At 42.4% G+C, this 24,521-nt stretch overlaps 1 long non-coding RNA gene across 4 annotated transcripts in view; it reads left to right on the top strand.

The window, feature by feature from the left end:
* Window positions 1-24,521, top strand: part of LOC138749894 (uncharacterized) — a 245,345-nt gene that overhangs the window by 209,312 nt on the left and 11,512 nt on the right. For 2 of the 4 annotated variants that reach the window (XR_011348922.1, XR_011348925.1), the window contains one exon: window positions 446-3,396. This is a non-coding gene — a long non-coding RNA (uncharacterized lncRNA). Of the gene's footprint in view, window positions 1-445; window positions 3,397-8,882; window positions 9,867-24,521 lie in introns of those variants that run through there. The other 2 variants (XR_011348923.1, XR_011348924.1) reach the window with 2 other exon arrangements.

Below are 24,521 nucleotides of genomic sequence, written 5' to 3'. Positions count from 1 at the left end.
TTCCTCTTGATTAATGGATGATGAGAAGAAAATTGCTAACTTGCTTCCATGCATTACTTTACAGATGTAAGACTCATATCTATGAGTGCAGTGGCCATTTTAGATACCTAAAATCTATGAGTACAGTGGCCATTTTAGATGCCTCATAACTATGAGTGCAGTGGCCATTTTAGATGCCTCAAATCTATGAGTACAGTGGCCATTTTAGATGCCTCAAATCTATGAGTACAGTGGCCATTTTAGATGCCTCATATCTATGAGTGCAGTGGCCATTTTAGATGCCTCATATCTATGAGTGCAGTGGCCATTTTAGATGCAGTGATGGAATCAATGATTCTTCAGTCACTGAGTTACAGAATGCAGAAGGCATTCACACTTGTAGACCCTGAACTTCAAGCTTTTGGTGTAAGATCCAAACATCTAGAGTCATGTGTTTTTTTCACAGCTGCTGCATTCCAGGAAATTCTTGCCATTTTCCCAGAACGCATGCTGTGTAAAAAGATTGGAACGAGAATGAGGGTGCCATTCCCGATGTGATACTTTACCTCCAAGATGCCTAGTAAGTCCCAGAACACCTGCAGTCTAAAGTTAACTACACTCATTCTGTGAGCAATGGGCTCATGAATAGCACATATTGATGACACATGTTGCAAGTCCTGCCTTTTTAATTACTACATTCCAGTATGCTGTCTAAACTTGCGTAAGGAAGCAGAGATTTCGAGTTTTAGTCGGTCGTTTGTGAATGACCAATGCTGAGGCATTGGACATTCTTCAGACGGTAAAATTCTATCTAAAAAACATAACTGTAATGGAAGTAAAAACACAATGCTGGAGAAACTCAGCGGGTCAAGTAGTGTAGATTACAAAACAAGGATAAAGATAAATAACCAACGTTTCGGTCTTGAAGCCTTCAAGGCATAACTCAAACCTTGAGCCCACTGGGAAAAAGGGAATGAAATTAAAAAGGGATAATAAATCCAAAAGATAAATAATAAATATTCAGTTACCATAGTGCAAGAAAAACTGTGGAGGCCAAGTCATTGAATCGAATCCAGAGGAAGGTAGGCGTATCAATCATCAAGAAGTATGGGAGAGTGTGGGGAAACAGAATCAGCCAGAGTGGCCAATTCCAGCTCTGTGATGCAGACCGATGGACAAATACTGTGTTGAAAGCAACTGCTGCAAACAGAAATGCCAATTTATTTGCATGTTGTTAAACTAAAGCCCTATTTGTCATGCAAGTGAACATCTGAAGATGATCCTTGGCGTCCAGGCTGACATACAGAAGTCAACCCATATTACTCAAGAAAACTTTCCAGTTATAGTAAAACCCCCAGTTTTACACCTCAAAGGATTGGCAGATGCCAGATAAGGGAATTTTCAGATTGCTTGAGTGGCGTGTTGGCGGACTAACTGCGAACCATGCCCATTTTAAATTTCCATATTTTTTCCTGTTCATTTTCTGTGTTTTTTTTTAACTGGTTGCTTCAGGCTTCCAGTTGCTTGAATTCCAGATAACAGTTGTATAACACACTGTTACTCTTTGTTGGAGATTCTGTGCACACATTGACTGCAATTTTTCCTAATTTATAAAAGTGACTACTCCTCAAAGGCACTATTGGCTTTATATTGGCTGTAAAATTCAATGGGGTTTCCCAAGGCATGAGTTTATCTTCCAATACTAATATTTGCAGTTTGAAATTTTTTTCAAGCATCTGCACAATTATGTACAACTAATGGAAATCTTTACTGCTGCACTGGAAAAGGTAAAACCAGTATGAAACATCTTCATTGCTGACTAATGCAGATCTCCCAACTCCACAAGATCATAATGAGTTGTACGACCTAATTCACTGCATCTTTCCATACCTTGGAGGTCATGCAATGCATCAGGTTCCTTAACATTATTAAGAGCATGCAAAAATTCTGAGACACAATCCTTTGCACATTTATATATTTGAGAAAGAATGAGGGGAGATTTGATTACAAAATTATGAGGGGTATAGACAGATTAAATGGAAGTAGGCTTTTTCCACAGGTTAGGTGACATAGGAATCAGAGGACATGGGTTAAGAATGGAAGGAGAAAAGTTTAGAGGGAACATGGGGGGGGGGAACCTCTTCACACAGAGAACGGTGGGAGTGTGGAATAAGCTGCCACCCAAAATGGTGAAAGCGGGCTCAATTTTAACATTTAAGAAAAATTTGGACAGGTTCATGGATGGGAGGGGTATGGAGGTCTTTGAACTGGATGCAGGACACTGGGACTAGGCACAGACTAGAAGGGCCAAAGGGCCTGTTGTCTTTGCTCTAATATTCTACGGTTCTATTAAGTTCTCCGAAAGAATGATCACATGTCCAGGTGAAGAATGCTGGAACTTCTTGATGATCAAGATTGTGGGTAGTCTATCTTGGAGTCAGAACTCAAGAGGTGATGGTAAAGTTGTTTTGCATTAACATGATTGGGAATTTTACACCAGTGTGTTGTTAACAGCCTGCTAAAGTGCTGCAGCTCTTCCAGAAATTCTCTCCTGAAGGTAAAAATTCAGAATATTATTTGAATATTATTATGATTGAGATTGAAGGATTTTTGTTAAACAAACAAATGGTGCTTGTGGAAAAGCCAGGGACATGGATCAATTATTATTTGGAATGTTCGAACAGGCTTGAGATGCTAAATAGTCTCTTTTTGTCCCAAGTAATGGAATAAGAACAGCAACACCCGGGTTGGAATCTGCTACCATGATTTATTTCCAAAAACAAATTAAAACCTAGCAGTAATCAGTCCTCTGCTTTCCCTCCCCGGAGTCTGTAACCCCCTTGTGGCTGCTCGCAAGATGGTGGTGCCTGTGATCAGCAGCACCCACGAAGGGTTGCTGACTCCAGGGAAGCAAGGGCTGGCGCGGGGTACCAGAGAGTGAGGGGGCGGCCCCGTTTGAGAAGGAGAAGCAAATGAGATACACGGGACAGTGACCACGGCAGCGGACCTCTAAGGGGCTCTGAGGCTGAGGAACACACAGGCTGATGGCAACTCAAGGTGAGGAACCTATGCAGGCTGTGGGTTGCTGGCATCTAGGTGGCAGGTTGCTGGAGACTGGCTCAAGGGGTATCAGGTGTGGGAGCTGGGATGCAAGAGGGTGCCGAGGGCGCTGAAGGATTCCTGATCATGTTGGAGATTCGGATCTGGAGCCCAGGTTGCCGGTACAGTGTGGCTGCAGGGTCTGTGGGAGTGCTGGAGGTGACCCATGGACACTCAGTGACTCTGAGGGGACTCTCCTCTTTCTCTGACTGTAAGAGGCATTTCAGGCAATTTCTGCCAATGGAACAAAACTTTGTGTAATATTGTACTGACGTTATTACACTTCAATAAATTGAATCTCAATCCTGATCAGCACAACATCGAGAACCGAAGGGCCTATGTCTATGATCTGTTAATGAAAAGGCAACGTGACAAGGAGTGTGAGAGGCCTTGTGATTCAACACCATACTTTCCAGCATGGTGTGTCACAAACATCGCTATTTAGTAAACAACAGCTGCGTGTTCATTAGAACCGAAATACAAATTCTCTGTTGTCAAAATGTTTCAGATCATGCACATATCAGTCTGCGAAAACTCACTAAAATGCATTTGCTAGATTGTCTGTCTATCACTCGAGCCAATAATGTTATAAAAATACTCAAAATCTTTTTTGTTCAATGATGAAATTCTACTCACTTAAGACAGCTCCAGAATGAATATTTTTGGAGGACTTCAAGTACCCAGATTGTAGAATTGCAAGCAAAAGAATGGAGAGGGCGAGCAGTTGCATGACAGAGATTTGGAACAGGTCCAGGAAGCAAAACTTAACTTTTCCCAGTCAGAAAACGGAAGTAATCTGAAACTCCAGCTCTTGAAGTATGTCTCTAATTGAACCAATGTGCATCAAACCACAGCCTCAACTACATGTCCTTTCAGATGTATTGTGAAAGAGCTCATGGAACCACTTCGTGACAGGATACATATCGGCCAACATTGATCCCATAATTCACTGTCAAACGACAGACCCATATTTGCCAATTAGTGATAATGATGAGAGTTTATTGTCATTACCATAAGACACAGGACAGTGGTTCTCAACCTATTATTTTCCACTCACAGTATTCCCTTTGCCATCGGCGCTCTGTGATTAGTAAGTAATTGCTTAATGTGAGTGGGAAGGGAAGGTTGACAACCACTACTCTAGACCCCTTTAGGGTGGCACAATTGGCCAAGTGGTTAGTGCAAAGCTGTTACAGCCCCAGCAATTGGGACCGGGGTTCAAATCCCACACTGTCAGTAAGGAGTTTATATGTTCTCCCCATGTCTGTGTGCGTTTTCTCCCACTGTTTGAAACATACCGGGGGTGTAGGTTTATTGGGTATAAATTTGGTGGCACAGACTCGTGAGCTGAAATGGCCTGTTTCCATGCTGTATGTCTACATGTTTTTTAGACAAGACTTCCATCTAGTACAGACAGCGTGAGATTCGAACCCTAGTCCCTATTGCTGATGCAGCAACAGCCTGGTGTGTTATTTCCCATCCCTACCTTCCGTGCTACCTATATTGCTCGCTTCGGTCTTTCTCAGTTCTGGTGCAGGGAGCTGGCTCTGGGAAGTTAAGGATAAGAATTTTATTTTTCTGGACCCTAAAAGTTCTTGCTAAGCTCTAAAGCTGTTTGATGACCTTTCTGTAAAGTGCATTGAGATGTTCAAGAGGCTATAGCATTGAAAGTTCAGGGCATTGAGATAGCAGCCTGCTGCAGTAGAGCAATGGCTGGTGGCCTCTCCTCAGAACTGCCAAGATGACCAGCATCCAGTGAGATCTCGCCTGCTGGACAGAGCCACTCAAACCCGAGCAAAGCACAAATAAACTCAATTGACCTGCATAATTCTTTGCAACATGTAGAACATCACCATGATGCCAGGCATGGAGACAAAGGACCAAGGGTGGCACGGTTAACGTAACAGTTAGCGCAATACTGTAATAGCGTCAGCAATCCAATTTCAGATGGATTCTGTGCTATATGTAAGGAGTTTGTAGGTTCTCCTCGTGTCTGCGTGAGTTTTCCCCCGGTACCCCGGTTTCCCCTCACCTTCCAAAAAGGTATGGGATTGTTCGTGAATTGGGTGCAATTGGACAGCATGGGCTCATGGGCCAGAAGGGCCTGTTACCAGGCTGTACATCTATGACATTCATGATTGCACAGCCAAGTTCAAATCCAATGCACTCCATAAAGTTTTGATGTCACTACCATTGTTGGCCAAATAAATGAGCTGTGATGAGCCAGAATATGGGAAAGAGATCAAGAATCTGGTTCGGCTGCTGCTGGAGTATTGCGTACAGTTCAGGTTGCCACACTATGGGAAGGATGTGCATGCACTGGAAAGAGATGAGTGTAGAGGACAGTCATCAGGATGTGGCCTGGAAGGTTTCAATTGCAAGGAGAGACTGGAAAGGCTGAAGGAGGGACTTGATTGAGGCATACAAAATTTTGAGAGGCGTAGGGTCGATTGCAGAAAACTTTCTTCCATGGCAGAGGTATAAATCAAAAAGGCAAAGGTTAAAATATGAGGTACGAAGTTTAGCGAAGGTCTAAGGGGGCTTTTTTCACGCAAAGGGAGGTTGGAATTAGTTTGTATTACATGAGAGAATGGTACAAGCAGACTCTAACAACATTTAAGAAAGAAATGGATTTGAATGTGGAAGAGATAGAATGTGACTGGTAGAGTGGGATCAGTGTCAAGTGCTACTTGACGCAACTGGTTTAATGATTTAACTAGATGCCCAATGCCATCCTGGATTAACTGCCTGGATTCTGGCGCATGCCCAGAACAGGATTTAAACATTTACCATATATTTCAGTATATACATTGAGTCATGAAACCCTAAAAAAAATTCTCAAAGAGGTGGAGGGTCAACTTATATCCTGGATATACTTTTGAGACCTTAAATTCACCCAAAAAAAAGATTGATGTCTATTCAGCGCATAAGTTGATGCTAGAAGCAACTCCCCACCGCCAGTGCTGCCGTAACTGTTCATACCTGAGGTCATCGCTCCTGCCTGGTAGGCCGAGGTTCCTGTTCCCACCAGGAGCACAATGTCGCTGCTCCAGCTCTGTGGGCCATCAACGTTGCTGTCTGGTAGACTGTGGGTTTTTTTTACTTATTTAATTTACAGCTTTGTTATTTGCAGTTGGGGTGTTTTAAATTTTTTTGGCTTGTTCCTGGGAGGCCCGGACTGCCCAAAAAATGGTCGACTGAAATGCTGGATATAACATAAAACCATTAAAATGAGGCTTATAAAGGGGGGGGGGTCAACCGATCTGCCGGTCGACTTATACTCTGAAATATACAGTAAGTATTTGATATCTGGAGTGCACACCGCCTGAGGAGGATGAAGAGGCATTCAGGCAAGCAACAGAAGGATATGATCCTAATGAGGCCAAATAGTATTCATGTAAACGAGCTAAAACACAAGATCTGTTGGGCTGAGTAGCCTGTTTCTGCGCTATACGACACAATGTCCCCATGGTGATATTTTGACATTGGACAGCCAGACTAGAATTGCTGTTTATACTTGGCGTTTGTCATTCACCCCTGCTGCTTCCCCAAGCTCAGACCAGCTGCAGCCACACAAAATTGTTTGATTTGCTGAAGTGGATAGATGTAGACATGAGGTTTTCACCAGGTTACTGGACAAATCCAGCAGATTTATCTTTGTTTAATCAGATGCCGTGTCAATGCCGCTAGCTTTCTCACCAGCTGTGACACAGCGTCATTGGCACAGAAATACAGCCATGCCTCCGACTGTAGCTATTGGGCCACAATTTAGTGATTTCAGGAAATCTCATAAAGGGACATGGAATTGACAGCACCTTTGCCTACTCATCAGAATTAGAATTTGTTGTCATGAACAAGTCATGAAATTCAGTGTTTTGTCGCAGCGTCACAGAGCAAACACACATATTGTAACCATCTTACAGCATTATTATATTTTTTTAAATGGTGCACAGAAAGAGAGGCAGTGTCTTTGGTTCATTGATTATTCAGGAATCTCATGGCGGAGGGGAAGAAGCTGTCCTTGTGCCGCTGTGTGCTCGTCTTTAGGCTCCTGTACCTTTTTCCCAATGGTAGCAGAGTAAAAAGGGCATAGCCTGGGTGGTCGGGGTCTTTGAGGAGAAGAGGGTGTTTTTGTAAGACACCGCCTCACGTAGATGTCCTAAATGGAGTGAAGTCTGGTGCATGTGATGTCGCAGGCCGAGTTAATATCTCTGGAGTATATTCTTGACCTGAGAGTTGTAGCCTCTGTACCAGGCAGTGATGGAACCAGATCAGAATGCTCTCCACAGTACACCTGTAGAAGTTTATGAGCAGAATTCAGCCCTTCTAGTCTGTGCCAACCATTATTTCTCTAGTCCCACTGACCTGCCCCATTCCATAACTCACCAGACCTCTCCCATCCATGCATCTATCCAATTTATTCTTAAAACACAAGATCAAGCCCTCACTGTGACGCTGCCGCAAAACACCAAATTTCATGACTTGTTCATGGCAATAGATTCTGATTCTGAATGGCCTTTTTTCTGTGCTGTAGCATTCTATGGTTCTAAATTGAAAGAGAAATAGACAAAGACTGACATAGAATGAGAGGGAGAATGCAGCCAGGAGGTTGAGAGTTTATAGTCATACACAAGTACAATGTCCAGTTGCACTGAAATGCTTGCTTGCTGCAGTAGGGAAAACATACCAGCAGTCAGTATCAATTCAATTAACAATGTGATACGAGATAGAAAAAAAAAGATTGTGAATATAAAAAGAATTAAATAGTTGCTGCAGTGCAATAATCTGCAGTTTCAATAGTGTCAGATCTTTGTCTTGGAATTACATAGAGAGGGAGTTAAACTAGAGAGAGTGAAAGACAAAAGAGGAGAATAGAGAGCTGGGAAGGAAGAGAATTGGCCATAGAAAGGGGAAAGAACACAATGCTGTCATATAAGTTGTATTGACTGCAGTGAACAGTCAGCAGGAGACATTGCATAAATGCCCATGTCTTCTATACTATCTGGGAAGAGCATGTGTAACAATTGTTTTACCAGCAATGAAAGAGAGTGAGAGAGAGACAGATAGACAGAGAGAGGGAAGAGAGATAGAGCAAAGGAGAAAAAAAACATTCACAGGTGGCACTGATATTCAAGAAGAGGTGAGGGAAATCAAACAATTAAAAGTACAGTGATTGGAAGATTATCACGTAAAAAGCAATGTACCTGTACTTGGCAAAAACCTGATCTACCTTCCCATAATTATAAAGAAATGTGTGATGATTCCAATGCAATTATGCAGTGATTCTGTGGGATTTTCAACTGCAGGAACTGGTGGTGGATAATGGAGACATGTGTCTGCAATACTTGTGAAGCAACTTCATTGTTTAGTCCAACAATGAGACATGGGATCGATATTACTTCTTCATTTCCAGGCTGCCCACTCTCTAGCTGAGAAATTATGCGAGAGGTTAGTGGCTTATATGATTGCGGAAGCCATTGTAAATTTCTTTTCATCAGACCTTGAAGAGGAGCATGGTTATTTTCTCTGCTAAACTGCAGCAGTCCTTGATCTCTGAGATTTCTTCTCAGTTTATCTAGATGGAGGGGCTTGCCAGTAAGGATAACAGAGTATCTCAGCACTGAATATAAGCAGCATGGTTTAATCACTATGTGGTACAGCTAATGGCAGTACGTCCATCCTAAAAGACTGTCACAACACAATTTAGTATTGAGAGAGGCAGGTTATAGGCAACATTTATTATGGATGCCGGTTTGTCACTTCACTAGAATGCTGTAAATAAATTCATAATTGTTGGTTCACAGAGTTTGGCAGATTGTGAGGAAGATCCTCTTACTTGGCTGTTTCACCAACCTCCTCAGGGCCTCTAGATGGATTCATTTCAGGAGTTATCACATGACAAGTTCGTTTTCTTATTTTGCTGAAGAATTAATTCGTCGCAAGCACCATGAAGAATTGTCACTTATGATGAGGCTTAAATCCTCCACAAGTCAAATTAAGCAGCAAGGTTTCAAGTGTTTCAAGCCGACCAGTTGATTGGAGAGGTTCCAGGAAACAGAAACAAGTGCTCTACAACGTATGACGAGAAGTCCACTGGGTAGGACTGTTTCCAGTGGCAGTAATAGGAAGGGAACCAACAGCTCCAGTCAGCATAGATTTGCCTGGAGGAAACCCCTTAGCTAAATAGAGCCTTTACCAATTAATCAATTAGCCAGGCTTTATGGCTAACGAGGTGAACAGTCTCTGAAAACAGAGTCTGTAAACAAAGAAACATGGGCTCCATCATCAACCACTGAGATCTTAAAGGCATCATCAACAAAACTTAATAATTGCAGTTAGCGTAGAGGTTACCGCAACACTGTTACAGCACCAGCGATCGAGAACTGGGTTCGAATCCTATGCGGTCTGTGGGGAGTTTGTACATTCTCCCTGTGTCTGCATGGGCTTTCCTTGGGGCTCCAGTTTCCTTCCACCATTCAAAACATACCGGGGGTTGTGAGTTAATTGGGTGGCACAGGCTCATGAGCCAAAAGGGTCTGTTACTGTCCCCAATGTCTAAAACAAATTGAGACAGGTGAATGGTCCCCCTTCTCTATTTGCTTGTTTGTAGAATTAATGTTATCAAAATGAACGTTCTGCCTAAACTTTTATATTTATTCCAGGCAATTCTAATATTTATACCAAAGAAATTTTTGGACTCAGTTGAATCTATTTTCTCTTTGTAACCTTGGATCAACAAGACTCCAAGGTTGAATAAATCTAATTTACAAAAATCAAAAATAGTTGAGGCTTTGCTTTCCCTTACCTGAGACATTATTATTGGGCTATTAATATTAAATATATTATTTTCTGGATTCATGACATAGATAAATCGGACGGCCTAGAATGGTCATCCTTGGAGCTGAAAGGTTTTAACAAATTTGCTCTGTCTACACTACTTGGAGCTTCCCTTCTGTTTTCTTTGGTAAAGGCGAATAAATTAATAGGCAGTTCATTCTGAGACTCAATTCATCGCAAGGCACTGAAAAAATATCCGTGTCTCCAGATCTCTTCCAAATTCATCAAATTGACCCAACATCAGCACCTCCCATGGCGAGTTCCCCAACTCTGACATCCTAGACATCAGTCATCAGCTCGTTCACATGCCCAGCACCAGATTGCCCAAACTAGCCTCTATTCCGAGCTCAGTCTCATCAGATGACCACGAGAAAGGTTTAAGGATAAATTCACACCTCCCTCCAAACCCCAGTGACTGGTGCGAACTTCTGGCCCATGGAGTGATGCAGCAGGCCCTTCGGCACAAGCTCTCCCCGGCTGCTCAAAAAGTTCAGCATGGTATTGGGAACCCACATATTGGGAGGACACAGAGGCTGTGCATGAGCAGAGAGGAGAGCATTCCCTCTCATACCCACCACATTAGCCAGCTCCTGCCCCATCTGTGGAAGAGGCTGGATTCCAACATTGGCCTCATTACCTCTGAATCCTCAAAAGTGGGCAGCGCATTGACATAGAGCTACTGATTAGCAACACCTCACCTTCAACTGGATGGCATTAATATCGACTTCTCCTGTTTCTGTGAAGCATACCCCACTGTCTCTCTCATCCTTCTGTTTCCTTCCCTCTAAATAGTCTCTCTCTCTTCCCTCTGTCTCCTTTCACAGAGCCAAAATCAATTCTCACCTTTCCTCATATCCAATGAATACCTTTTGTCTGTTGATCTGGTCTCCTCCCCCCTGCCATTCTTGAAGAAGATCTCAGGCCTGAAACGTTCATAATATGTATAGACCTCCTATAGGAAGCTGCAACGCCTCCAGTGTTTCTGAGTTTTTATGACAGTCACAGCATCTGCAGACTTTTGTGTTTCCACCTGCGACCTCTCATGCAGTGTGTGTGGAGATCCTCCCCCCCCCCCCCACCACCCCTTCAGGTGCTGAGCTTTCCTCCCGCATCATGAAGATGTGCAGTGGCCAGTAGAAACTGCCCCCAGAGTGTAGACGAGTGCTCGAATCTAGGAGAGGTGGTGAGAATGTGAGGAGAATAAAATAGGATCAGAGTAAGATTGGTACAAATGGATGTTGGCTGTTTGCTGTGGACTGGCTCACTGATCACAAGGTCTCTGTTCTGTGCTTTACCACTCTAACCAAAACCAAAGAGAAAGCAAAGTCATTCTCCATCCTGAGAAAAAAGCAACCATCAAACGTTCTTTTAAGCAAATTAGCCGCAGGCCATGAAACTGGTTGAAGAGCTGACTGAGCCCATTACTGCTGGCAAAGGTTTTAATAAACTTGCCCATTACTTCATTCTGGTGTTGGCTTGTAATGACCTGTGCTGCCCTCTTGTGGTCATTGATAACTGATCATTTCACACTAAATTACACCAATCCCTTTGTTGTTGACCCAAGGCTGCCAGAAGTTGTTGATAGATCATTTACTTCCAAAATAAAAATTCCTCTAGTTACAGCGCTGGAAAATCTTTGCTCACCATTGTGGGCAAGGCACTGATTAGGTGAATAAACATATTCAGGATTCAAGATTATTTTATTGTTATGTAATAAAACAGAAAATGTGATATTGCACAAAATTTCCTTTAGTCTTACCGTAAGGCAAAGATTCAGCAGAAATTTCCCGGTGCCCTTTACAGCTAGAGAAAGAGAGGCAAAAGAGAGTCCATATATTGTAACACACTTGCAAGCAAACAGTACATAAGTATGACAAGTATTTATATATATAAATAAATAGATAGATAAATAAATTTTGTTTTGTGATTATGAGAGTCTCGGAGGGTCAGTGTGAGCAGTTCTTTTGGTCGTTCAGCACCTCACTGCCTGTGGGAAGAAGCTGTTCCTCAGCCTGGTGGTACTGGCACTGATCCTCCTGCATCTCTTTCCTGATGGAAGCAGCTGAAAGATGCTGTGTGTGGGGTGGAAGGGGTCCTCGATGATTTTTTAACATTCTCTTCAGACAATGATCCTGGTAGATCAAATTGATGGGTGGGAGGGAGATTCTGGTGATCTCTGCGCCTTCCTGACGAGTGAGGAGATGTTGAGTGTCCACATTACACCAATGTTAAGCGAACTCCAAGGAACTTGGTCCTTTCCATTCTCTGCACTACAGGACTGTTGATGTGTAGTGGAGGGTGATCATTCCTAGTCCTCCCTCACCATTGTCAGGAGCCAAAGTGGCCGCTGTAACCTCATGTGCTGCCTGTCCCAATGATATAATGGAGGAATAATCTACCAGCCAACACTTCCACTCCTGTCATCTACTATTGGAATATATTTATGTGCAAACATTCAATGGGAACAAGATCAAGCTCTGCTCTGGAGCTCTCTCGGATTTTGCTCAGCTTGGATGTTAAGGACAGATGTTTGGGCCTGGTGCCAAAGTGCAACTTCTGGTATTCTAACTGCACTGCAGCAAGATTAAGTCCCGACATGGCATCAACTGGCAGACTACCAGGGGTAAGGCCCAGGATCTACGGATCTCAGAATCAGAATCGAACAAATAGTTAGTGCGATGATATTAGAGTGCCAGCAACCAGAGTTTGATTCCTGCACTGTCTGTAAGGAGTTTGCACTTTTTCCCTGAGTCGGCATGGGTTTCCTCCAACCTTTCAAAATATACCAGAGTTGTAGCTCAATTGGGTCTAATTGGGCGGCATGAGATCAAAGGCCAGAGGGGCCTGTTAACAGGCTGTGTGTCTAAATTTAAAACCATTGGTCTCTTGTACCAACTCTACCACTTAATAACACTATGTCTGATCCTCAAATTCATTCACCTAATTGGCTGTGAGCCTTATTTTGCGTTGTCCAAAATTCTAAGGATGTCACCCCTTGCTGATAATCAATAATTGTGCAATGGAGAATTTCAAGCATTCACTATCCTTGTAGGAGAAGAAATATCACCTTGTATCAGCAAAAAGGGGTCAATCCTTCCAATGAGCAGGCCTCCAAATTTAAGATTCTCCAGCACTGGTCCACACGTCTCAGACTCTTACATTTCTATTGCCTCCCTTTCTTCTCAATTCCAGCTAGCGCAGATCTATTTTAATCCCCCCTCATTAGGACAATGCTTCATCTCGAGAAAACAGAATCAACAGCTATCTCCATCATCAGCTGAGGGGTCCTTGTTAATTCTTGGTTGATCTTTATCCATTACCACTTCCATGGGAAAGAAGTTAGTCTTTGGATCATCAATGAATAGATGTGAGAATTTACATTTCTGTGGTCCTTTAGTTCCAGTGGACTATTAGGTGCACGAGCAGAAGGTGTGTGTCTCTGGCTTCACTGAAGAGGTGGAAAATCTTGATTTAGTCAGAAAGTTGGATCCATAATTTAGTTGTGGGGATGGGGTGAGGGGGGGAACAGTCAGTGATTTAGTCAGAAATAAAAATAAAAACACAATGCTGGAAAAACTCAGCAGGTCGAACAGTGTTACTTTATGAGGCAAAGATAAAGATACAGAACCAACGTTTCATGCTTGAGCCCTTCATCAAGATATGGGCAAAATGCAGGCAGGCGTCCGAACAAATTGGTGGTGGGGGTAAGGTGAGAAGGGGCAGTACCACAGGGAGGGCACAGCAGCAAACAGGGAGAGTGGGTGGCTCAGTGAATGGAGAGGGAAAGGGGTGGAGAGTTGGAGGAAAGAAAACAGAGGGATGGGGAAGAGAGGGAGAACGGGGAGTGGCCTTGCAGAAACCGGAGAGGTCGATGTTAATGCCATCTGGTTGGAGAGTGCCCAGACGGAAAATAAGGTGTTGCTCCTCCAATTTATGAGTTGGCTTGGTTTGACCGTGCATGAGGCCATGGACAGACACATCAGTGCAGGAGACTTGGGTCCTTGATTTACTTGTTGGGATGGGGAGCCCTGGTTCAGTTGAAGTGGGGTGTCTGGTTTGACAGTTCCTGCTATGACAGCCAATCATGCAGTTTATTCATCTTGTATCAGACACCCAATAAGCCAAGGAAGAGCCAACATTTGCGATTCCAACTTCCCTCTAACTCACATTAACATACTTGTTGGAGTATCAATCCCCCGGAGCCTTCACCAATAACCAGATGGATGAATCTCAACTCTTGCAATCCTTGTTTCTTCCTTAAATAGAGATATATGCAGTTTTATGAATGCACAAATCTTTCCCTAGTAGTGCTCCAGGTATTGTTATGACAATATGAAAGAGCAGGCCAGGGAAGTTATTTAATTTAAGTAACAGGATCAAAGTAACTATCTATTCATTCACGGAGCCATTGCCACCCCCTCCCCCTGTTTTCTGGTGTGCCCTCCCTCCCTTTTACCTATTAACTCCTTCCTGTGGGACCGTGCTTCTCCCTCTACCCCTCCTCCCACCATTTTGTTCAGGCACCTGTCTACATTTTGCTCACACCTTGATGAAGGGCTCAAGCCTGAAATGTTGGTTCTGTACCTTTATCTTTGCTATAGAGCACTGTTTGACCTGCCAAGTTTCTCCAGCTTTGTGTTTTTACTTTAATCACAGTATCTGCAGACTTTTGTGATTTAACTGTCCATTGGGGCTGATTAACTCAAATACATTTTTCCCCCAGAAGCATGTGCTCAGTCTGCTGTGGTTTTAAAATGCCAAAGTCTCCCTCAAACCTGCAGGTCTGAGCAGGAACAGAAGCTGAAAAGGCAGTTAGAAGGCATAACACTGAGGAAATTTACATGCTTCTGAAAGGAAATAAAACAAATGGGTGGGTGAAGAACTATTCTGTGCTGTCCCACTGTAAAGAGAATATATTGCTGATCTTGTTGTACACTGTAGAACTGCATCCCAGCAATAGCAATCAATTCGCTCCATTCTCTTAAAGAATGTTTCGTCTTGCTTCCCACACCAGAATTATTATAAATACAAGGAATATAGAAGTTGTATACTCCTGTAATTGAGCTAAATCACACCATGTCAGTCAGCACTCTTTAATTTATTCCCGTTTCCTATTGGTTACTAATTCTTAAAAATAGAAACATATTCAATTATTTAATACAATTGTGTACAAAACTGGAAAGCAAAAGAACATTCGGAGTTGGGTACTTATTTTTTTACTGGTTTTGTCTGCCAGATGAAACTGAAACAAATTATTTGTCCTAAGAATACCTGTAGAGTTTCTCTGGTACTTTAGTGTATTGCAAAGAATTTGTCCTCTCAGGCAGAAACAAATGTCAGGACCAACATTTATTCCTTGACCAGCTCTATTAAAAGATTATTATATCATGAGGTCGTGGCTGTTTGTGGAACCCTGTTCTGCATAAATTGGCTGTCAAGTTTCCCCACATTAGCACAGTAAATAACAAAACATACCAGAACTTTGACAGTGAGTGAAAGAATTCTTTAGGTGAACCTTTACTGCATTGAACATTGGTTCAGCTGCTCAATTGTGCATCAACTAAACCAAGGGTCCCCAAACATTTTAGACCATCGACTCCTTCATGGAATCCTTGATCCCTCACAGACGGCCAGGCATGTCCAAAAATAAATAAATAGATAGGCGTGCAGTTTCCATATGCATTATTGAGGGAAACTGCATATCATATGCAACGTGTCCAGGCCTCCCAGCAACAACCCAAACTTTGTTACAATACCCCAATCTCCAGTAACAAATCTGTAAATTAACCAAACAGGTGATTACAAAAACAGTAAAAATAAACCTCTGTTTCTGGCCGGGAAGATGCCAAATGGAACTGAGTCCAAGTCTTCAGTATTGGCGACAGCAACTCCATTCTCAACACTGGGTGCGGTGCTGTCCACATCGAAAAAGTCATCTTAGTCTCGCAGGCAAGAGGGGGGGGATGTCAGGCTCCCGGGCAGGATTGGGGACGTTGGGCTCCCAGGCTGAAGGGGGGACCTTGGGCTCTACAACTCTTTCGATCCCAAAAGTTCAATCAACCCCCTAGCATTTTTCAACCCTTTGGATAGTCCTATCAACCCCCCAGCCCTAATTATTTGAATATTTCCTTTTGAAAGGAGACTGAAAAATCCTTGGTTTACTTTCTCATCTGAATCACTTTGAGAGAAGAGAATCTGAATTCAAGGGATACCAATGGTGGAAGCTTGAGTCAAATTAAAAAAATATTGAAAACTTTAGCTTCTGTGAAGAGAAAAAAAATATCAAATTATAAGGATACATTTTCTCCCAGGCAGCTGCACTCCACGGCTGAAATGGGTCTATTAAATCCAAATGTGAGAGCAGCGTGCAGTACACAACGTAACTCTATCACAAGTTTAGCCCAAGCAAAATGTTAAAGTGCATTGCATTTTAAAGGGAACAGAATTTTTCGTCATATAATTTCCCCATAATTTCTTCTTTTGAAAATGGGTATTCACCTGCCTTTTCCAGGTCTGGTAAAGTATTCCTATCTGGCCTTTCCACACAAGTTGCTGAGGCATTCAATATTTTCTCATTTATTTTGGTTTTGCATTCTCTGCAGGTTGTACACCTATGTTAATGGCAGCAAAATACCTTCAATATAATCATTTGTCTAAAATGGTGATTTTTGACTCCTGCTAAACACCATCTTCAGAAAGTAATAATAAACTGCAAGGTACAGTGAACTTGTGTGTTCCAGCATGAAATCTATACACATACTGGAGACAGTGACCGTAAGTTCTAATGCTGTGAGTTTTAGCAGTAAGAAAATAGGCATAAATAGCTGCAGTCAAAAAATTTGGTCAGAAATTTGTCACATAGGTGAACAATCGGGGACAGAACTGTCCAATGTAGTAAAATATCATTTTGAATGATATCTCAGTGAAAAGACTGTTGACATAGTGGTCAGCACAGCGTCTTTACAGTGCCAGCAATTGCGACCAGAGTTCAAATCCTGCACTGTATGTAAGGAGCTTGCACGTTCTCCCTGGCTGCGTGGGTTTCCCCAGGGGCTCTGGTTTCTTCCCACCATTCGAAATGTATCAGGGGTGTAGGTTAATTGAGTGTAAATTGGGCGGCACGGACTCATTGGCCAAAATAGCCTCTTATTTATGTCTAAATTTAGATTCACAGAAAGGCACAATATTTGGCCTAAATACACCATACCATAAAAATACTAAGTGTCTCAATATACACTGGTCATGACAATCAGTCTCTGTTCTATTCATTACTACAGTTGACGAATTTGCTGCTCACAAATATGTCACTGTTCCTCAGTACCTGTGACAATAAACTTGAATTTGAACTTGGACACACACACACACATTTTGACACACACAGAAGCATGTGGACATACATCCACACACAAGGATACACACCCATGAACCCATATGTACACACGCATAAACATACAGACAAACATGCTCACACACATGAGCACACATGCAGACTCAACACATCTGCCCAATTAGGCCCTTGGGCGCTGAACTCCACTCATCTTTTCACCTCCCGACATTTATTCCCCATATACACTAGATTCAACAGAGCAAGTTTCAATGTTAATTCTGCAGATATACATACATTAAATATTTAGTGTTGCTGGGAACAAATCTCAAGAGAACTGTTTTTTATCCATTTTCATCCCCTCCTTTTCTAAAGGAGATGTTTATGGACTGAAAGAGGACAAAGGTCGACCACTCTCCACCAATCGTGGATAGAGTGGAGAGCACCAAGTTCCATGGTGAACATATAAGGGATGATCTATTGTGGACTCATAACACCTCCTCGTTAGTCAGGAAGGTGCAGCAGCGTTGATACTTCATAAAGAGGCAGAGGAGGACAAGTCTTGACAGGGCAATTGAGAGTGGTCTGTCTGGATGCTTCATTATGTGTTATGCCAGCTGCAAAGCATCAGGCAGGGAATCTATACAGAGGATCAAACAGCTAAGATGATCACTGGGGTCCTCCCTTTCCTTTGTAGACAATATTTACTGGGAGCGCTGCCTTAAGTGCTCAAAGAATTATAGAAGACCCTTTCCATCCAGTGCACCATTTCTTCAACCCACTACCATCAATAAGAGGGTACAGGGGCATCAAAATCAGGACTGGCTGGCTGATCTTCCTCCCACAGGCTGTGAGACTGCTATACTGTAACTGTGACAATCATCTCAAATATGTGTATTGTTTGGTCTTGTGACTGCACCATGTTCTGGAGAGATCCTGCTAATAATCATAAACTTGAACTTAAGCTTGACAGGCAGTCTGACTAAAGCACTGACCACTGCTAGCCATTTGTTCCTGTGAGAAACCCACTAAACACTAACAAAACATGCCAATTGATAAATTCCCCTGGATTGGTTGGGGTGGTGGAATGATTGGCAGAGATACAAGGGGGTACATTTACAGAGAGAGATACATGTATTTATTGTTATAATTAGACAGTTGGAAGAATAGGCTTGAGAAAACAAATCTCTTTGAAGTGGACAGGAATCTTTGCAAGGCCATCTTCAACAGACCCAGACAGATAACCCCAGACACCAAAGAATTCCAAGCAAATGAATCCCTGCAAATCACAATAAGCATCGAATAGCATATAAACAGGCCCTTCAACCCACATGTCTGTGTTGAACATTATGCCTAGGTTAAACTAAAGCTCAGTGGCTTGTACACAATACATATCCCATTATTCCCTGCAGATTCAAGTGTCCATCAAGAAGCATCTTAAACATTACCATTATATCTGCTTCCACCAATATTCCCAGAAGTCTGTAAAAAAAATCTGCCCCATTCATTTCCTTTAAACATCCCCCCCACCCTCACTTAAACACACATCTTCTAGTACAGTAAAACCCATGGTATCCAGCACCAGTAGGGATTTTATAGTTGCTTGACTTACTCTTACCATGTCTAACTAATGCACCTGCATTAAGAATAAACAGTTTAAAAGACAAAAATACTAGATTGTACTTACATTGAACAAACTTCACTTGCATGAATATATAAACCTTAATGTATTTTAGGTTATTTTCAGTCACATTCTTTGAAACATTTAACTGTTGCCTCATCTGCAGGTTCCTCCCCCTCCATGGAGCCGCCCGAAAGATGAACAATAACATTATAGATAATTAACACCACCCCCCCTCCCCAAGTTTACAGATAAAGCCTCTGAGCGGGGCAACTTACTAAGTAGATGGAGACACTTTAAGAGAGTCACCCCAATGGCAAGTGGCATTAACCAGCTCTTCATCTTGGGCGACGCCATTACTGTTTCACACAACTTTATTCAAACAGCTGCTACAAACAAAGCCAGACCAAGGCCCTCCCTCCACTGGCTAAATATTTTCTCCCATCTTCACCAAAGGTTTATGTGTCACTTCAGAGAACATTTACTTTTACAATTTTAAACTTACATTTTTTTTACCTATAGTTTTTTTAAATCTTATTTATTTTTCTTGTTTTTTTTTGCCAGTTGCTTGAATTCCAGATACCAGGGGTTTTACTGTATATGACATTTTTACCCTGGGAAAAAAATTTTGTCTGTCAACCCTTTCGATGCCTTCTCTCATCTTCCTTTAGCCTCTGTGCCTCCCAGAGTAAAAAACCCAAGTTTGTCCATCCTCTCCTGAGTGCTCGTACCTTCTAATCCAGGCAACAATCTCCTTAATCTTTTCTGAACTCTTTCCAAAGCCTCCATATTCTTCCTGCAACAGACTGACCAAATGCCAGGATGTCTTTACAAGTCCCGCAGATCTCAAAAGGTCCAATCCCTATAAGCTGCAATGACATGAAGCCATCATGAAAGAAGTCATGCTCAGAAAACTTGTGGATGTAAAGATAGATAAATCCTCTAGTCATGTTGGAATGTCTCGCAGGGTACTGAAAGAAATGGCAGCTTACAGCTGAGGCTTTGGTGATAATTTACTAAAATTCTCTGGCCTCTGGGCAGGACCCGATGGATTGACAGATAGCGTGTGTCACACCACTATTCAAAAAAGGATGTAGGCAAAAGGCCAGTTGGTTTAACATCTGTGGTTGGAAAAATGCTTGAAGCTATCATTAAAGAAGAAATCGCGAGGGATCTGGAGCGAACTGGATCCCTCAGGCAAACAGAACATGGATTCAGCGAAGGCAAGTCCAGTTTGACAAATTTAATGGAGTTCTTTGAGGATATAACAAGCACAGGGGGGGGGGGGGGGGCTGATGATGTTTTTTTATGTGAATTTCCAGAATGCATTCAATAAGGTGCCACATAAAAGACTTCTTTAGAAGATAAGAATGCATGGAGTTGGAGTGATGTATTAGCATGGATTGTGGATTGGTTTCCAATAGAAAGCAGAGAATTGGGATACAGGGGTATTTTTCTGGTTGGTAATTAGTGGTTAGGGGTCAGTGCTGGGCCCACATCTGTAAAGATCTAGAAGAGGGTATAGAGTGTAGTGTATGTAAGTTTTCTGATGACACTAAATGGAGTGGAAAAGCAAATTGTGCAGAGGATACGGAGAGTGTGCAGAGAAATAGAGATAGGTTATGCAAGTGGGGAGGGTCTGGCAGATGGAGCACAATGTTGGTAAATGTGAGGTGATCCACTTGGGAAGGAAAAATGGAAGATCAGATCATTATTAAAGTGGCAAGTGATTGCAGCATGCTGCTGTACAGAAGTACTTGGGAGTGCTTGTGCATGAATCAGAAAAGGTTGGTTTACAGGTGCAGCAGGTTATCAAGAAGGCAAATGGAATGTTGGCCTTCATTGCTAGAGGGATTGAATTTAAGAGCTGCATTTGTACAAGGTACTGGTGAGGCTGCATCTGAAGTACTGCGTGCAGTTCTGGTCTTACTTGAGGAAGGATGGACTGGCTTTGGAGGTGGTTCAGAGGAGGTTCACAAGGTTGATTAATGGGATGAAGGGGTTAGTCTATGAGGAGAGATTGAGTCATCTGGGACTGATCTCACTGGAATTTAGAAGAATGAGAGGGGATATTATAGAAACATAAAATTATGAAAGGCATCAATAAGATAGAGGTCGGCAAGTTGTTTCCATTGGTGGGGGAGACTAGAACTAGGGGACATAGCCTCAAGATTCAGGGTAGTAGATTTAGGATGGAGATGAGGAGGAACTGCTTTTCCCAGAGGGAGGTGAATCTATGGAATTCGCTGCCTATTGAAGCAGAGGAGGCTACCTCAGTAAATATATTTAAGGCAAGGTTGGATAGATTTTTACATCGTAGAAGAATTAAGGGATATGGGGAAAAGGCAGGTGGCAGGAGATGAGTCTATGATCAGATCAGCTGTGATTTCATTAAATGGCAGAGCAGGCTCGACGGGCTGGACTCCTGCTCCCATATCTTATGTTCTAATGAAAAGCAGAACCAGCTTTTACAAAAGTATCAGAAAGTCTCTCAGCCCTTCAGAATCTCCTTATTCTTGGAAGAGCAAAAGAGAGCAGCAACTGGATTTTTTAATGAAGCTAATGTTTCAGTTCAGTGGAAAACAATCATACTAACTAAGCCCCTGCATAGGATTTTTTTAGGCTGAGATTGTGATTCAATGCCATTATAATTACATTTTTACAAGGCTTTGTAAATCAGGCCTTCGAACCAGTGAAGTCAGAAGTGACCTCTGGTCCACCTCCAACATGAGGCTGCATGTAATTACAAAGGCACAATAGAAATGTCAGTGGTTACATCAATGAATTAGTAACTGGCCTCCTAATGAGTTTCCTCACCAATGTTTTACAACATATCCTTTTATTGAATGCAACCAAAGGCTAGAATTCAAATAATCTGCTCCACAATCATAGCTGCGGGACTTTCAACCTAATTGGCAGATCCTCCATCCTTTATCCCTTGATATCTATCAATAAATATCAATATCTATCCTACGTTGATGTACGGCTGCGAGTCATGGACCATCACAAATGCAATGGAACAAAGATCAATGCATCAGAGAGGTGGTTTCTCAGAAGAATGCTATGCATTTCATATACGGACAGGATAACAAACTAAGAAGTCCTACAAAGAATGAAAACAAAACTTACAAGAATCAGAAAACAGCAATCAAAATTCTTTGGACACATCATGCGAAGAGATACATTAGAACACTTAGTTACAACTGGAGAGCTGTGTTTCATTTTCGGAATTTAAAACCAAAGGGCATAGAATTAAGGTGAGAGAGGAAATATTTAACCTGAGGGGTACCAACTTCACACAGAGGGTCTTCACACAGAGGGTGGCAGGTATATGGAACGAGCTGCCAGCAGAAGTGATAAAGGCTGGGACAATTGGAATGTTTGAAAGACATTTAGACATGTGCATGGATAGAAAAGATTGAGAGGGATATGCGCTGTATGCAGGCTAGCTCAGTTAGCATGGACAAAATGGGCGAAGGGCATGTGGTATTTAACAGTTTAATTTAGAGTTAACTCACAGTAATACGCCTTTCCAGCCCACAAGTCCATGCCCCCCAAATATACCAATTAACCTACAAGCCCTGTACGTATTTGGACAGTGGAAAGAATCTGAAGGAAATCCACACAGAGACAGAGAGAACGTAACCACTGGCACTGGAACAGTGTGGCACTGACCATTACACTAATTATCTGCCCATTATTTAATACTGTAATACAGTCTGCATGTGAATTTCAGGGTACTACGTTACACGCTTAATTCAGCCTACACTAGGATAAATGTCGTGTTTCAGTCTACCTTCTGCTATGGCGTTTTTTGATTCCAATGCACACAGTATTGAAGATAATCGTTACAGCACAGTACAGGTCCTTTGGCTCACAATGTTGTGCTGACCTATATATACCTTCCAAAATAAACAATTAAATCCTCCCTACCCCATAACCCTCTATTTTCCTTTCATCCATGTGCCTATCTAAGAGTCTCTGAAATGCCCCTATTGTTCCAGCCTCACCACCATCCCTGGCAAGGTATTCCAGGCGCCCATAAATTTGCATTAAAAAAATTACTTCTGATGTCTCCCCTAAATTTCCCTCCCTTCACCTTGTACAGATGTCCTTGGTGTTTGTTATTCCTGCCCTGGGAAACAGGTGCTGGCTGGCCACCCTATTGATGTCTCTCATAAACTTGTAGACCTCTATAAGTCTCCTCTCATCCTTCTACACTCCAAAGGGAAAAGTCCCAGCTCTGCTAACCTTGCCTCATAAGACTTGTTTTCCAATCCAAGCAACCTCCTGGTAAATCTCCTCTGCCCCCTCTCCACAGCATCCGCATCCTTCTTATAATCTCTTACCAGAGATTTGTAGAGTTGCAACATGACATCTCTACTCCTGAATTCAATCCCCCTATTAATGAAGCCCAGCATCCCATAGGCAGCAGATTGAGACAGATATTGGGCCTTCCCTTTGGATCTATACACAATGGCAGCAGTACAATTACATCTGGCCAGAGGCGTTCTCCTCTTCCAGACTGACACACAAGATGGGATGCATAGTGCAGTAGTTCACCTGGCCTGAACTCAGGGAATTAATTATGTCCCACTCAAATCAGGACCTCCTGCCAGTCCAGCCACAACTCCTCAACCATAGTTTAGAGATTGTTCAGTTGTCACGTTGTTTCTGATGTAGTATGTCATGTGTGAACCATTCTGGAATCGATACAAGTTGCCTAGCTGTGGTGTGGTGTCCTAGATCACTATGCACACCAACACACTCTTGGATGTACAGTGATTGAGGGCAATGCACACTGAATCACTACTCATGACTCAGTGTACATCACGTTATGGCAGCTAAGTCTTCCGCAAGGACATCAAATATAAATCAATGATTAATTCCAAGTCAGTGCAGAAATTCCTACTTCAAATGACTGTTATTTTCAGAAACAGAATTTATTTGCATGAAATTCAGTGTTTTGCAACATCATCATAGAGAAAACATTCATATAAACCACTTTTACGACGATAAATTTTTAAAAAATACCGGTAGTGATGAAAAGTAGGCAGTGCCTCTGGTTCATTGATTATTCAGGAATCTGATGGCAGCGGGGAAGAAGCTGTTCTTGTGCCACTGAGTGTTCATCTTTAGGCTCCTATACCTTTTTCCTGATGGTAGCAGAGTGAAGAGGGCATGGCCTGGGTGGTGGTGGGATCTTTGAGGATAGAGACTGCTTCCACCTCTTGTAGATGTCCTCGATGGAGTGAAGTCTGGTGCCTGTGATGTTGCAGGCCGAGTTAACTTGTCCTGAGACTTGGCGCCTCCATTCCAGACAGTGATGTAACCAGCCAGAATGCTCTCCACACCTGGAGAAGTTTATGAGAGTCTTCAGTGACGTACCGAATCTCCTCAAGCACCTCACGAAGTCTAGCCACCGTGAGCCTTCTTCGTGATTGCATCGACGTGGAGCTCCAGGACAGATCCTCGGAGATGTTAACACCCTTGTTTAGTAGAGGAATAAATCATTTCTTTTTAATTAATTCACTGTGCATTGACCTTGAGTTGTTTTTAACATTTTTTCACTGCAATCAGGCAAGATTTATAGATTCACATTGTATTTTATCCCTAATTCTTCAGCTATGTCATGCCATTGTTTTGTTTCTCAGTCATCTT

The sequence above is a fragment of the Narcine bancroftii genome, chromosome 14 (genome assembly GCF_036971445.1).
Source record: "Narcine bancroftii isolate sNarBan1 chromosome 14, sNarBan1.hap1, whole genome shotgun sequence".
Taxonomy (NCBI): domain Eukaryota; kingdom Metazoa; phylum Chordata; class Chondrichthyes; order Torpediniformes; family Narcinidae; genus Narcine; species Narcine bancroftii.
The sequence above is the reverse complement of the archived record's forward strand: the minus strand, read 5'-3'. Positions and strand labels throughout refer to the sequence as shown.